Here is a 14,616-nt window from a genome sequence, read left to right as displayed (position 1 = left end):
CCAGGAGGAAGGCTCTTACCAGAAGTCAAATCTGCCAACACATTTGTCTTTGACTTCCGAGGCCCCAAATATGTGAGAAGTGAATGTCTGCTGTTTAAGTTACTTAGTCTGTAGTACTTTGTTACAGAAGCCCAAGCTGACTAAGACAGGGCTTAGCCCAGGAACTCAAGGCTGGTTTATGATTCAAATACCAATCAATCAAATTTGCCATATTTGCAGAATAAAATGCCAAAAATAAGTTTATTCTAACAGGCAGTAAAATCATGTGAAAAAGATATGAAACATTTTTGATGTCTTAGAAAACTAGGCAAATATAGAAGAATCTTGTTCAGTATGATAACAAAATATAAACAGCATCTAACATCGTATTTAAATACTCTAATTTAAATACTATTTAAATACTCTAATACTCAATTTTATATGTCAACTTGGTTAGACTATGGTTTACAGTTGTTTGCTCAATACCATTCTAGATATAAGTGTGAAGATATTTATCACATGTAATTAATATTTAAATCAGTAGACTTTGAGTGAAGCAGATTACATACACTCCATAATATGGGCGGGTCTCATTCAATTATTTGAAATTCTTAGAAACAATGACAGAGGTTTCCCAAAGGAAGGAATGGGCCTCAAGGCTTCAATATTAAATTTTACCTGAATTTCCAGCCTGTTGGCTTGCCCGAGAATTTCAGACTTCCCAGACCCATAATCACATGAGAAAATTCCTTAAAATATCAATGTCACTCTCTCTCTCTCTCTCTCTCTCTCTCTCTAATACATATGTGTATGTGCATTTCCTAATGGTTCTCTGCTGTATTTTCTCTTACAAATAGTGAAACACCAAAAGCTTTTCTTTCTTTTCTTTTTTTTTTTTCTGAGATAAAGAAGCAAATTAAGAATATTTCCTGTTTCTTTATTTTCATTTAACTGTCTACTTGGGCTCTTAGAAGTGTAATAAGGAAAATTTTTTTTAAAAAGGCATACAGATTGGAAAAGAAAAGAAGTGGTAAAACTTTCCTTATGCACAGACTATATGATTATCTATTACAGCAAAATTATGCAATAGGAATATAATGAGAAGCACATTAAATGTCTAGTAGTGACATTAAAAAATAAAATGAAGCAGATGAAATTAACTTGATAAGATACTTTACTTAATGCAATATATCCAAAATAGATGTCATCTTAAAATATTTTAATCATTTTATCTTACTGTCTTTAAAATCTAATGTATATTTTACACTTAGAGTTGCATCTCAATTTGGACTAGCCCTGTTGCAATTGGTGAGCAGCCACATGTGGTTGAATGACTGCAGTATTGTGCAATTCAGTGTTTGAAAATTCTAACAAGTTTGAAAAACAACTATATAAACTAATAATTAAATTTGGTAAGCTCACTGCATACAAAGTGAACAAGACATTTGTTGGACTGCAAATTCATTTAATTAAGCAAGCTTTCTCTTGAATTCCAACTTGGAGAATTGCAAACGTGTGATATCAGTTTCTTTAATGTTATAGTTTGTCAAAATGTGCTTCTTTCTTTCTTTGAAATATATTTTATTTTGGGCCAATAAGATGAGGGATTTACTAGCTTCCTCTGACTCTATGTTACATGTTAGTGGCTAACAGATTAACACTTAACCAAGATACTGAGTGGGATAATAGTACTCAATATAAAGCAGTCTAATGTCAACTTTCTCCACTAGTTATCCACACAAAATCATAAATCATATAGAATCTTTTAAAACTACTCAATAGAACATTCTCCAAGAGATAATATACCATAAAAGTAGTAATATTTCAGATTTTAAAAAGAACTATATAGAGAGTATATTTATCAGAGTAAATGGATTCTATATCTCAACCAATAGGGACAAAAACATACGTAGAAAGCAAGAAAATTCCTGAAGATTATAGTTTAATATTTTAATAATGTAGTTACTATATTTTTGATATACAAAATATTTTACATTTGTCTAGATAAAATTTATTCACAAAACACTTATAGAATTAATTTTTACTTAATTGAGATAAAATATATTGTTCTACATCAGACAAGAAAATATTCAAAAATGGTAAATTCAACTTTTACGCAACTTATAGACAACTGAAATAATCTCAAAGAACACTTTCAGATCAGGCATTTTCAAAGCACTAAATTTGCAATTATTCATTAATGTTCCAAAACAAGTGATTTTATGTTTAAATGACATATATAGAGAGAAAGTACCCATTTTCCTTTATTGGAATATGTGCATTTAAAAAGGTAAAATGAATTTTGCTAATTTTACTTTTTAATGTTTGTGTGTACATAGTAAGTTTATGTATCTATGGGATGCATGAGATATGTTGAGATAAGAACACAATGTATAATAATCACATGTATCTTAAATCTACAAAAGAGAAGTATGCAATATTTCCCAGGCTTATTTTACAAAAATGTTTTCTGACTAAATCCTTATGAAATTCCATGGTAACAGTTTATCTTAACAAATGTTTGAAAAAATTGCCTAGAGTATTTTCTTGTATCCTTTAAAGAATTTAGAATACATTATTTATTTTTATATATACATATACATATATACACTTATATACATATATACACGCATATGTACACATATATACATATATGTATACACATATATACATATGTGTGTGTGTGTATGTGTGTAGTGTGTATATATATATATTTGAGACAAAGTTTCACTGTTGTTGCCCAGGCTGGAGTACAATGATGCGATCTCAGTTCACTGCAACCTCCGCCTCCCGAGTTAAAGTGATTCTCCTGCTTCAGCCTCCTGAGTAGCTGGGATTACAGGCATGCACCACCATGCCTGGCTAATTTTTTTTTTTGTATTTTTAGTAGAGATGGGGTTTCTCCATGTTGGTCAGGCTGGTCTTGAACTCCCGACTTCAGTTGATTCGCCCATCTTGGTCTCCCAAAGTGCTAGTATTACAAGGATGAGCCACTGCACCCATCCTATTTATATTTTTTATAACTTTTATGGATATATATATATATATATATGCATATACTCATAAAATTTATAAACTATCTTAACTTTTTTAGTTTAAAAATTTGGACCAAATTAACCAAACAAAATATATCAGCAGTCCATGTGCAATATTTGCAAAATATACTAAAATAAATAAAAATATTGAGCAAAAACTTTTAGCCAAATTTAAAACAAAATTTCAACAGTTACAGTATTTTTATAAACAGGCTAGTTAACAGATTTTTTTTAGTATTTCTATCTAACATTTTTGCTATTTAAATTGTATTTAGATTTTTTCCATCTGGGCAGTTCAAAGGCCATTTTTATTAAGTTTCCAAAAAATAATCAGTTTGATTTTCAACACAGACTACACATAAGTAAGCTGGATATTTATGTTTTTACAGTTTATTGATACACTATTTTAGTTCAACAGAAAATTAATCAAACATAAACATTGTAATTGCTTAATAAAATTAAATTATTCAGGTATCTTGGGAATGCTATCATGTTTTAATAACTAAATAAATAAAATTAGATCAAGCTTCTTTGACATACTTGGAACATTTTCCTTCATAGAATTAACTAAAATAGTACATGTAATTATAATGATCCTTTCAGAATAGAAAAAAAACATTCACAATTTCAGAAAATGGTTTTAAACACATGGAGTTCCATCTGCTACCTGTTCCACTTTTAAAGTGCAAAGCCCATCTCATGGTAGCGTTCTGCAAGATGCATTTGGAATCTGAGACAAATGCACATCTGCCAGCTCTGGAACAAGTAGGTAGAATCCTCTGTAGACCATGTATTGTCTTCCCTGGCCATACTACTCTCACATCTCCACAATAAAATCTGCTTTAAGAGCTTGCCACAAATTACTTAATCATATTTATCTTTATTACTTTGGAATAAAGTATCAATATCCAGGAGGCTCCTATAAAATACAAATTTATTATCTGAAATATTCACTCAGTGTCCTACCTGACACCACTCAGTATTTTAGACTAGCATGTCAGTTCTTAAATTTGTTTACGAGTTGTTTGGACCCTTAAAACTTATTGAGGTTCCCAACACAAGCTTTTGCTCATATGGTGTATAGCTATTTATATTTAGTATTTGATATTAAAACTAATAAGTTTATAAATATTTATGTGCTAATTTTAAAAGGGCAATAACAAGTCCATATATAAACATAAATATCATATTTTTAATGAAAAAATATTTTTTCAAAAATAATATGAGGAGAGTGTCGCTGCTTAACATTTTTGTAAATTTATGTCTGGATTAAAGAAGACAAATAAATCGTCATATAAGCTCTGATTTCAACCTATTATACTGTTATCACATCATGCGACTTCAAAAATTGCCAAACAATCGGAGTATTGTAAGAATAGTTTTGAATTGATGTATATTCTGGAAGTATTGACTGGAGACTTCTGGGACCCACCCACCAGACCATTCCACAGTGGATGTCAAGTCAAACTGTCTGGTCAAACCCACAAGAATGGTCCTGGACAGAAGGACCTGAAGATGTCAGTGGACAGCAGGGAAGATATAGTGAGAAGAACCGAGGTTTTGAAAAGCTCCTAAGCCAAACTTCACTAATTTTATGAATTTTGTCTGACCTAGCTGTTTCAAATATATTGTTAATTATTGAGATAAAATGCTTTCTTGACGTTTCTTTTTATTAGATTCATTTCTCATATTGAAATTGAATTGCCACGCTGAAATTATATGGGTATATGTTATCAGTCTTTTCCTACACTATAATAACACTGGCACAAAAAAAACAATACTGACTGTAAAAGATCACAGGTCTTGTGGCATGAATTTATTTTCTCTCCCTTCAATTACATTTATTTTCAGAACACTGCAACCAAGGGGGTGCCATAAAAGTACTGAGCCCAACTATGAATAATTGTTTTTCTCTTAAAAATAATCCACTTTTAACTTCAGAGGGTATAAAGGCTGAGAGAAAATAGTAACTCAGTCACTGAGATTCAGAAACCATATACTCCAACATTTTTATTATTTTTCTTTATACTTCCTTTATTTACAGTTATTTATATTAAAAAATATAAATTGAATTATATACTTTATAAGAACATATAAAGAACACAATATGGACAAATGAAATCTATATTTAAATATTGTATTTTTGTACACACAACTGCATTTGGTTCTATGGAAAGTGATTATTACAGACATACAACCTGATTTTTAAAGCACAAAATCTAAGAAATAAAATAATATTTTAATTATGCATAAAATATATAACAATCACATAATTTCACCAATGTAAACAAAATTATCTGATGCAGTATGACTTTAAAAGGAGCTAGGGGGGCGGAGCAAGATGGCCGAATAGGAACAGCTCCAGTCTCCAACTCCCAGCGCGAGTAACACAGAAGACCGGTGATTTCTGCATTTTCAACTGAGGTACTGGGGTCATCTCTCTAGGGAGTGCGGACAATCGGTGCTGGTCAGCTGCTGCAGCCTGACCAGCGTGAGCTGAAGCAGGGCGAGGCATCGCCTCACCTGGAAGCACAAGGGGGAAGGAAATCCGTTTTCCTAGCCAGGGGAACTGAGACACATAACACCTGGAAAATCACGTAACTCCCACCCCAATACTGCGCTTTAAGGAAACAGGCACACCAGGAGAATATATCCCACACCTGGCCGGGAGGGTCCCACGCCCACGGAGCCTCCCTCACTGCTAACACAGTCGTCTGCGGCGATCTATCCGCAAGGCAGCAGCGAGGCTGGGGGAGGGGCGCCCGCCATTGCTGAGGCTTAAGTAGGTAAACAAAGCCGCTGGGAAGCTCGAACTGGGTGGAGCTCACAGCAGCTCAAGGAAACCTGCCTGTCTCTGTAGACTCCACCTCTGGGGACAGCCCACAGCTGAGGTCCAATAGGGAAGAGCAGCGGGGGCGGTGCAGAGGCGAACGACTCTGTCTGACAGCTTTGGGGAGAGCCGTGGATCTCCCAACGCGGAGGTTGAGATCCGAGAACGGACAGACTGCCTGCTCAGGTGGGTCCCTGACCCCTGAGTAGCCTAGCTGGGAGACATCCCCCACTAGGGGCAGTCTGACACCCCACACCTCACAGGTGGAGTCATCCCTGAGAGGAAACTTCCAAAGGAAGAATCAGACAGGTACACTCGCTGCTCAGCAATATTCTATCTTTGGCAACCTCTGCTGCTGATACCCAGGCAAACAGGGTCTGGAGTGGACCTCAAGCAATCTCCAACAGACCAACAGACAGTCCTTCTGACTGTCAGACGGAAAACTATCAAACAGGAAGGACACCTATACCAAAACCCCATCAGTACGTCACCATCATCAAAGACCAGAGACAGATAAAACCACAAAGATGGGGAAAAAGCAGGGCAGAAAAGCTGGAAATTCAAAAAATAAGAGCGCATCTCCCCCTGCAAAGGAGCGCAGCCCATCGCCAGCAACGGATCAAAGCTGGTCAGAGAATACTTTGACGAGATGAGAGAAGAAGGCTTCAGTCCATCAAACTCTCAGAGCTAAAGGAGGAATTACGTACCCAGCGCAAAGAAACTAAAAATCTTGAAAAAAAAGTGGAAGAATTGACAGCTAGACTAATTATGCAGAGAAGATCATAAACGAAATGACAGAGATGAAAACCATGACACGAGAAATACGTGACAAATGCACAAGCTTCAGTAACCGACTCGATCAACTGGAAGAAAGAGTATCAGCGATTGAGGATCAAATGAATGAAATGAAGCGAGAAGAGAAACCAAAAGAAAAAAGAAGAAAAAGAAATGAACAAAGCCTGCAAGAAGTATGGGATTATGTAAAAAGACCAAATCTACGTCTGATTGGGGTGCCTGAAAGTGAGGGGGAAAATGGAACCAAGTTGGAAAACACTCTTCAGGATATCATCCAGGAGAACTTCCCCAACCTAGTAGGGCAGGCCAACATTCAAATTCAGGAAATACAGAGAACACCACAAAGATACTCCTCCAGAAGAGCAACTCCAAGACACATAATTGCCAGATTCACCAAAGTTGAAATGAAGGAAAAAATCTTAAGGGCAGCCAGAGAGAAAGGTCGGGTTACCACAAAGGGCAGCCCATCAGACTAACAGCAGATCTCTCGGCAGAAACTCTACAAGCCAGAAGAGAGTGGGGGCCAATATTCAACGTTCTTAAAGAAAAGAATTTTCAACCCAGAATTTCATATCCAGCCAAACTAAGTTTCATCAGTGAAGGAGAAATAAAATCCTTTACAGATAAGCAAATGCTTAGAGATTTGGTCACCACCAGGCCTGCCTTACAAGAGACCCTGAAGGAAGCCCTAAACATGGAAAGGAACAACCGGTACCAGCCATTGCAAAAACATGCCAAAATGTAAAGACCATCGAGGCTAGGAAGAAACTGCATCAACTAATGAGCAAAATAACCAGTTAATATCATAATGACAGGATCAAGTTCACACATAACAATATTAACCTTAAATGTAAATGGACTAAATGCTCCAATTAAAAGACACAGACTGGCAAACTGGATCAAGAGTCAAGACCCATCAGTCTGCTGTATTCAGGAGACCCATCTCACATGCAGAGAATACATAGGCTCAAAATAAAGGGATGGAGGAAGATCTACCAAGCAAATGGAGAACAAAAAAAAGCAGGGGTTGCAATCCTAGTCTCTGATAAAACAGACTTTAAACCATCAAAGATCAAAAGAGACAAAGAAGGCCATTACATAATGGTAAAGGGATCAATTCAACAGGAAGAGCTAACTCTCCTAAATATATATGCACCCAATACAGGAGCACCCAGATTCATAAAGCAAGTCCTTAGAGACCTACAAAGAGACTTAGACTCCCATACAATAATAATGGGAGATTCAACACTCCACTGTCAACATTAGACAGATCAACGAGACAGAAAGTTAACAAGGATATCCAGGAATTGAACTCATCTCTGCACCAAGCGGACCTAATAGACATCTATAGAACTCTCCACCCCAAATCAACAGAATATACATTCTTCTCAGCACCACATCGCACTATTCCAAAATTGACCACATAATTGGAAGTAAAGCACTCCTCAGCAAATGTACAAGAACAGAAATTATAACAAACTGTCTCTCAGACCACAGTGCAATCAAACTAGAACTCAGGACTAAGAAACTCAATCAAAACCGCTCAACTACATGGAAACTGAATAACCTGCTCCTGAATGACTACTGGGTACATAACGAAATGAAAGCAGAAATAAAGATGTTCTTTGAAACCAATGAGAACAAAGATACAACATACCAGAATCTCTGGGACACATTTAAAGCAGTGTGTAGAGGGAAATTTATAGCACTAAATGCCCACAAGAGAAAGCAGGAAAGATCTAAAATTGACACTTTAACATCACAATTAAAAGAACTAGAGAGGCAAGAGCAAACACATTCAAAAGCTAGCAGAAGGCAAGAAATAACTAAGATCAGAGCAGAACTGAAGGAGATAGAGTCACAAAAAACCCTCCAAAAAATCAATGAATCCAGGAGTTGGTTTTTGAAAAGATCACAAAATTGACAGACCGCTAGCAAGACTAATAAGAAGAAAAGAGAGAGGAATCAAATAGACGCAATAAAAAATGATAAAGGGGATATCACCACCGACCCCACAGAAATACAAACAACCATCAGAGAATACTATAAATGCCTCTACGCAAATCGACTAGAAAATCTAGAGAAATGGATAATTTCCTGGACACTTACACTCTCCCAAGACTGAACCAGGAAGAAGTTGAATCCCTGAATAGACCAATAACAGGCTCTGAAATTGAGGCAACAATTAATAGCCTACCCCGAAAAAAAGTCCAGGACCAGATGGATTCACAGCTGAATTCTACCAGAGGTACAAGGAGGAGCTGGTACCATTCCTCTGAAACTATTCCAATCAATAGAAAAAGAGGGAATCCTCCCTAACTCATTTTATGAGGCCAACATCATCCTGATACCAAAGCCTGGCAGAGACACAACAAAAAAAGAGAATTTTAGACCAATATCCCTGATGAACATCGATGCAAAAATCTCAATAAAATACTGGCAAACCGGATTCAGCAGCACATCAAAAAGCTTATCCACCATGATCAAGTGGGCTTCATCCCTGGGATGCAAGGCTGGTTCAACATTCGCAAATCAATAAACGTAATCCAGCATATAAACAGAACCAAAGACAAGAACCACATGATTATCTCAATAGATGCAGAAAAGGCTTTTGACAAAATTCAACAGCCCTTTATGCTAAAAACGCTCAATAAATTCGGTATTGATGGAACGTACCTCAAAATAATAAGAGCTATTTACGACAAACCCACAGCTAATATCATACTGAATGGGCAAAAACTGGAAAAATTCCCTTTGAAAACTGGCACAAGACAGGGATGCCCTCTCTCACCACTCCTATTCAACATAGTGTTGGAAGTTCTGGCTAGGGCAATCAGGCAAGAGAAAGAAATCAAGGGTATCCAGTTAGGAAAAGAAGAAGTCAAATTGTCCCTGTTTGCAGATGACATGATTGTATATTTAGAAAAACCCATCGTCTCAGCCCAAAATCTCCTTAAGCTGATAAGCAACTTCAGCAAAGTCTCAGGATACAAAATTAATGTGCAAAAATCACAAGCATTCTTATACACCAGTAACAGACAAGCAGAGAGCCAAGTCAGGAATGAACTTCCATTCACAATTGCTTCAAAGAGAATAAAATACCTAGGAATCCAGCTTACAAGGGATGTAAAGGACCTCTTCAAGGAGAACTACAAACCACTGCTCAGTGAAATCAAGAGGACACAAACAAATGGAAGAACATACCATGCTCATGGATAGGAAGAATCAATATCGTGAAAATGGCCATACTGCCCAAGGTTATTTATAGATTCAATGCCATCCCCATCAAGCTACCAATGAGTTTCTTCACAGAATTGGAAAAAACTGCTTTAAAGTTCATATGGAACCAAAAAAGAGCCCGCATTGCCAAGACAATCCTAGGTCAAAAGGACAAAGCTGGAGGCGTCACGCTACCTGACTTCAAACTATACTACAAGGCTACAGTAACCAAAACAGCATGGTACTGGTACCACAACAGAGAAATAGACCATGGAACAGAACAGAGTCCTCAGAAATAATACCACACATCTACAGTCATCTGATCTTTGACAAACCTGACAAAAACAAGAAATGGGGAAAGGATTCCCTATTTAATAAATGGTGCTGGGGAAATTGGCTAGCCACAAGTAGAAAGCTGAAACTGGATCCTTTCCTTACCCCTTATACGAAAATTAATTCAAGATGGATTAGAGACTTAAATGTTAGACCTAATACCATAAAAACCCTAGAAGAAAATCTAGGTAGTACCATTCAGGACATAGGCATGGCAAGGACTTCATGTCTAAAACACCAAAAGCAACGGCAGCAAAAGCCAAAATTGACAAATGGGATCTCATTAAACTAAAGAGCTTTTGCACAGCAAAAGAAACTACCATCAGAGTGAACAGGCAACCTACAGAATGGGAGAAAATTTTTGCAACCTACTCATCTGACAAAGGGCTAATATCCAGAATCTACAAAGAACTCAAACAAATATACAAGAAAAAAACAAACAACCCCATCAAAAAGTGGGGAAAGGATATGAACAGACATTTCTCAAAAGAAGACATCCATACAGCCAACAGACACATGAAAAAATGCTCATCATCACTCGCCATCAGAGAAATGCAAATCAAAACCACAATGAGATACCATCTCACACCAGTTAGAATGGCAATCATTAAGAAGTCAGGAAACAATAGATGTTGGAGAGAGATGTGGAGAAATAGGAACACTTTTACACTGTTGGTGGGATTGTAAACTAGTTCAACCATTATGGAAAACAGTATGGCGATTCCTCAAGGATCTAGAACTAGATGTACCATATGACCCAGCCATCCCACTACTGGGTATATACCCAAAGGATTATAAATTACTCTACTACGAAGACACATGCACACGTATGTTTATTGCGGCACTATTCACAATAGCAAAGACTTGGAATCAACCCAAATGTCCATCTGTGACAGACTGGATTAAGAAAATGTGGCACATATACACCATGGAATACTATGCAGCCATCAAAAAGGATGAGTTTGCGTCCTTTGTAGGGACATGGATGCAGCTGGAAACCATCATTCTTAGCAAACTATCACAAGAAGAGAAAACCAAACACCGCATGTTCTCACTCATAGGTGGGAACTGAACAATGAGATCACTTGGACTCGGGAAGGGGAACATCACACACTGGGGCCTATCATGGGGAGGGGGGAGGAGGGAGGGATTGCACTGGGGAGTTATACATGATATAAACGTTATGCACATGTACCCTAGAACTTAAAGTATAATAAAAAATAAAAATAAAAAAATAAAAAAAAAAAAAAAGGAGCTAGACATAATACTGTGATATAACTGAATGTTTTTATGTGTAAAAACTGCAGTATTTTTCTTAAGAAAGGAAGATATTTCTAATTGTGTTATGTCAGAGTGAAGGAACAAAGAAGAATACAAAGCATAGTATTTGAGATGTAGTTTTAGGTTAGATATTGACATGTGACTGACATTGTCCTATTTGCAACTCAAATTAAATAAACACAACATAGTTTTCATTTAAAAAAAAGGTAAGAACATAAATATATATTAAAACACAATATTGGGAAAGGTTATTCTATGGAGATAATTGTATACTAAATACAGAATTGATTCAATGAATATAATGGCAGTGGTTGAAAGAACTGTTAAGGTCAAACATGGCAAAGGGTTATTGCACAAAATTACACAATGTAGGTAGGACTAAGAAGAGCACTTACAGCTTGTTCCTGTATTTCCAGAGATAGACCCTTTCAGGATAAACCAAAGTGTGGTCAGGCTAAGTAGTTTCTGAGGTCATTAAGGATCACACAAGAAAGACATTTCTCCCATCTATTGTATTGCACTTCTATTATACAGTCCTGGATAAAGAAAATAAGACTCCAGAGAAAAAGTGTGTGCCTTAGCAAGTGAAAGTATGGTTTTAGAGGTCTCCTCATCACCGAATGAAGGTTGTTGTACATGTGGGCCACTATAAAGCAAATTCCTGCTGAAACAAAGAGCTATCAGTGGCCGACTAGCAATCAGCTCATCTGTTCCTTAGGCTTACTGAACCCTAACCTAGTAGACCAGGTACAGGTTGTTACTGAACTTTACTATGAGGTATGAAAACATTCAATAAAGGCTTCAAAATTTGGATTTTAGTTCAGAAAAGGAGAGAATCTCCCTTTGTGGAAAAACCCACTTTGAGCTTACTAGAAGTTACACATCAAAATAAAAGTAAAGCAATAGCTTAATAACTTTTTGTAAGAAAATACAAAACTTATTTAAGAAAAGTACTTTATTGGTGTGTGACTTTTTTCTGGTATAAATTCACATCAGATGTATAATTATTTCTATTGTTCCTACATTTGTTAACAGTACTGTTTGGGGACACAACATGCTTTGGCGTATATAATCAATATTGAATTATCGTTCTTTTCTCTCCTAGGCTTGGAAACTTGGAAGAAACTGCAGAAATAATACCACCATTTTAGTGTTCCCATTTGTTCACCATTCTTTTATTTTTTCCCATATATTTCACATATGGTGCTCCATATTTTTAGTAGCAATAGTGCAGGTAACATATACTTACAACAGGTGTTCATGAATAAAACCAAATAAAAAGGTAACAGCTCAGAGTTTGCAGTAGAATAATTCCCACTGCTGAGTTCTCTAAGCAGCTATGTAGTTTGTTCCCTACAGCTATTAAGCAGTGCAAACACATGGAAGACAAATAACGATGCAAAGTATTTCTATCTAATCAAACTCTGGAGATGAGAATCACATCTCTGTATTCTCAACAACAGTTTAGTTAACATACATTTAATAACAGTGCATATTACTAACCCTCATATTTACACTAGTTAATTATTATTTCCATTTTCACACAAAATGAAATTCCCAAAAGCAAAAAAGCTGATAAAACAGAACTTAGGTATAAGCTCAAATCTTTTTTACTGGCACTTTTTAAGAAAGTTTATTCATCAGTTTTCATCACAGGACTTGTGTTAACAGCTAAAGAATTGTATTACAACTATTATGAAGACAAAAAGCATTCATTATAAATATGAGATACTAATTTTCAAAAGAGCTGCAAATCGCAGTAATAAAAATCATTCCCAATTAGTTCTTCCTAATACCTTACTTGATTATTATTTTGTTTTCACTGTATTTTAGTCTGTTTTCTGTTGACAACAAAATACCTGAAACTGGGTGACTAACGAGAAATGAAATTCTCATTAGAGGGAAGGGCTGCATCTGGTGAGAGCCTTCTTGTGGCTTGATTCTCTGCAGAGCTCTGAGATGGCACAGGGCATCCTACGGTGAGGAGGCTGAGCGTGCTAGCTCAGGTATCTCATCCTTTTACAAAGCTGCTAATGACATTCCCATGTCAATGAATGGGTGCAACTTTTAATATTGTCACAGTTGACATTAAGTTTCAACGTGAGTTTTCAAGACGACATTCAAACCACAGTATACTGTTTTGTAATAGTGGCATATAATCTGTAGCACATGACTAACATTTCGTAATTCATATTGTTTTTTACTTGACACATTGTATGGGCCATGCATCTCTAATAAAGCTTTAAGCTTTTAGAGAGTGTATGTGCTTATTAGTCTCCAAAAGCCCTTAGCACATGGTTACACATGTAGCAGTGTCTCAATAAAGATAAGCTCACAAGCAAAATATAGTCAAAATTTAAAGCATGAATTTAAAAATGGCATACTCACTGTAATTTATAAAAACACCAAACTATTTCATCACTAGAGCAAGATTAATAAATGAAAGCACTTGGCAAAACCCCTTCACATAGATTTATAAGACACATTTATCTTGCTATTCTCTGTTTAAAAAACCTATGACCAGGTTAGTTCAGATCTAACCTTGAACAGAAGTTATAAGGAGGTATTGCTATCTTATACATTAAAATAACAAGTAGATTTTCATTAAATATAATGGATTCAGCAAACATGAATAAAAAACTCTTTGAGTTATGCTGAATATATTACCCAAAAGAAATCCTAATAAGAAAATTTCAGGATTATAAACAATGTTAATTAAAGATCTCCATTCAACATATCTTAAAGCTGGATGTTAAAGCGACTTAACTAAATAAATGAAATATTTCCAGCAAAAATTAATTATCTTACAAACTTGTGAGAGCAAAATATATACCATATTTCCTAATTTTCCTTTTCACCGTGGACTATATAGAATCATTTTGTTATTTTTCTTCAAAGTTATTTCCATAGTGCCTTATCCAAATGAATTCCAAATTCAGTCTTTACGGATTCTCCTCCCTTTCTAGACTTTCTACTGTAACTTCTAAAACCTCATTTCCATGACAGCACTCTCCCTTGCACTCATTGTGTATGTATGGTTTCCTAATATTGTGGGACAATGAGCAGCTATTCCTTGTTCATGTTGACTATCTGTAGATTTTTCAATGTGCATAGTTAACCAATGTATAAAGTTTGTTTAATAAA

This window comes from Trachypithecus francoisi, unplaced genomic scaffold, assembly GCF_009764315.1.
Source record: "Trachypithecus francoisi isolate TF-2019V2 unplaced genomic scaffold, Tfra_2.0 Lachesis_group18, whole genome shotgun sequence".
NCBI lineage: Eukaryota > Metazoa > Chordata > Mammalia > Primates > Cercopithecidae > Trachypithecus > Trachypithecus francoisi.
This window is presented reverse-complemented; position numbering follows the sequence as displayed.